Below are 2,819 nucleotides of genomic sequence, written 5' to 3' on the forward strand. Positions count from 1 at the left end.
TGTTCCCAGAGAGGGAGGGAGGAGGAGGGGGGGATTACTATTCAGCATTATGCCTCCTGTGGCCATGTAATGTTCCCAGAGAGGGAGGGAGGAGGAGGAGGGGGGGATTACTATTCAGCATTATGCCTCCTGTGGCCATGTAATGTTCCCAGAGAGGGAGGGAGGGAGGAGGGGGGGATTACTATTCAGCATTATGCCTCCTGTGGCCATGTAATGTTCCCAGAGAGGGAGGGAGGAGGAGGGGGGGGGATTACTATTCAGCATTATGCCTCCTGTGGCCATGTAATGTTCCCAGAGAGGGAGGGAGGGAGGAGGGGGGGATTACTATTCAGCATTATGCCTCCTGTGGCCATGTAATGTTCCCAGAGAGAGAGGGAGGGAGGAGGAGGAGGGGGGGATTACTATTCAGCATTATGCCTCCTGTGGCCATGTAATGTTCCCAGAGAGGGAGGGAGGAGGAGGAGGGGGGGGGGTTACTATTCCGCAGTGTTGTTGTCAAGTCACTAAACCTTGACTCCTAAGTCCTAAACCTTGACTCCTAAGTCCTAAACCTTGACTCCTAAGTCCTAAACCTTGACTCCTAAGTCCTAAACCTTGACTCCTAAGTCCTAAACCTTGACTCCTAAGTCCTAAACCTTGACTCCTAAGTCCTAAACCTTGACTCCTGAGTCCTAAACCTTGACTCCTGAGTCCTAAACCTTGACTCCTGAGTCCTAAACCTTGACTCCTGAGTCCTAAACCTTGACTCCTGAGTCCTAAACCTTGACTCCTGAGTCCTAAACCTTGACTCCTGAGTCCTAAACCTTGACTCCTGAGTCCTAAACCTTGACTCCTGAGTCCTAAACCTTGACTCCTGAGTCCTAAACATTGACTCCTAAGTCCTAAACCTTGACTCCTAAGTCCTAAACCTTGACTCCTAAGTCATGGATTAGAATATTACAACACTGCTATTCAGTGAGATGAAACGTTCAGATGGAAATATAATGAGATAGACCTGACACCATTTAGCATTCCCATTTCCACATATCAGACAATCATATCTGTTCTGTGTCATACATTTCTATCTGAACATTTCTGTAACGTTTGCACCCTCCTGAATGAACCCAATAAGAAAGAAAGATGGTGGGCTGAGAGTAGTGCACTATGAAGGGAACAGGGCTCTGGTCAAGAGTAGTGCACTATGAAGGGAACAGGGCTCTGGTCACGAGTAGTGCACTATGAAGGGAACAGGGCTCTGGTCAAGAGTAGTGCACTATGAAGGGAACAGGGCTCTGGTCAAGAGTAGTGCACTATGAAGGGAACAGGGCTCTGGTCAAGAGTAGTGCACTATGAAGGGAACAGGGCTCTGGTCAAGAGTAGTGCACTATGAAGGGAACAGGGCTCTGGTCAAGAGTAGTGCACTATGAAGGGAACAGGGCTCTGGTCAAGAGTAGTGCACTATGAAGGGAACAGGGCTCTGGTCAAGAGTAGTGCACTATGAAGGGAACAGGGCCCTGGTCAAGAGTAGTGCACTATGAAGGGAACAGGGCTCTGGTCAATGAAGGGAATAGGGCTCTGGTCAAGAGTAGTGCACTATGAAGGGAACAGGGCTCTGGTCACGAGTAGTGCACTATGAAGGGAACAGGGCTCTGGTCACGAGTAGTGCACTATGAAGGGAACAGGGCTCTGGTCAAGAGTAGTGCACTATGAAGGGAACAGGGCTCTGGTCACGAGTAGTGCACTATGAAGGGAACAGGGCTCTGGTCAAGAGTAGTGCACTGTGAAGGGAACAGGGCTCTGGTCAATGAAGGGAATAGGGTGCCATTTAAGTGTCCGGTGTGTGCATCCTGAGTCAGCTACTATCCCAGCTGAACCAATCAAATCCACAACCTCAACCAGCTCCGGTATCACAGAGAGACTGCTTTGCATGACATAGAGAAGTCTGCAGTGACTGAGATGTTGCACTGTGACTATTCAACTATTTCATCTGCAACTGAACTGACGTGTTGTTTTGTAAGACTACTGTAATACTGTAATACTGTACTACTGTACTACTGTAATACTGTAATACTGTACTACTGTAATACTGTAATACTGTACTACTGTACTACTGTAATACTGTAATACTGTACTACTGTACTACTGTAATACTGTACTACTGTACTACTGTACTACTGTAATACTGTACTACTGTACTACTGTACTACTGTACTACTGTAATACTGTAATACTGTACTACTGTACTACTGTAATACTGTAATACTGTACTACTGTAATACTGTAATACTGTACTACTGTACTACTGTAATACTGTACTACTGTAATACTGTACTACTGTACTACTGTAATACTGTACTACTGTAATACTGTAATACTGTAATACTGTACTACTGTAATACTGTACTACTGTAATACTGTAATACTGTACTACTGTACTACTGTACTACTGTAATACTGTACTACTGTAATACTGTACTACTGTAATACTGTTGTAATGTACTACTGTACTACTGTAATACTGTACTACTGTACTACTGTAATACTGTACTACTGTAATACTGTACTACTGTACTACTGTACTACTGTACTACTGTACTACTGTACTACTGTAATACTGTACTACTGTACTACTGTAATACTGTACTACTGTAATACTGTTGAAATGTACTTGAAAGTTTGTGAAGGTTTAAAGGTTTTTCCACTGTTATGTTACCCAGTACGGTCAGCCCGTCTGGCTCAACTAAGACCAGGCTTTAGCAGTACCAGTACGGTCAGCCCGTCTGGCTCAACTAAGACCAAGCTTTAGCAGTACCAGTACGGTCAGCCCGTCTGGCTCAACT

Source organism: Oncorhynchus clarkii, unplaced genomic scaffold (assembly GCF_045791955.1).
Source record: "Oncorhynchus clarkii lewisi isolate Uvic-CL-2024 unplaced genomic scaffold, UVic_Ocla_1.0 unplaced_contig_9311_pilon_pilon, whole genome shotgun sequence".
NCBI classification, from domain to species: Eukaryota; Metazoa; Chordata; class Actinopteri; order Salmoniformes; family Salmonidae; genus Oncorhynchus; species Oncorhynchus clarkii.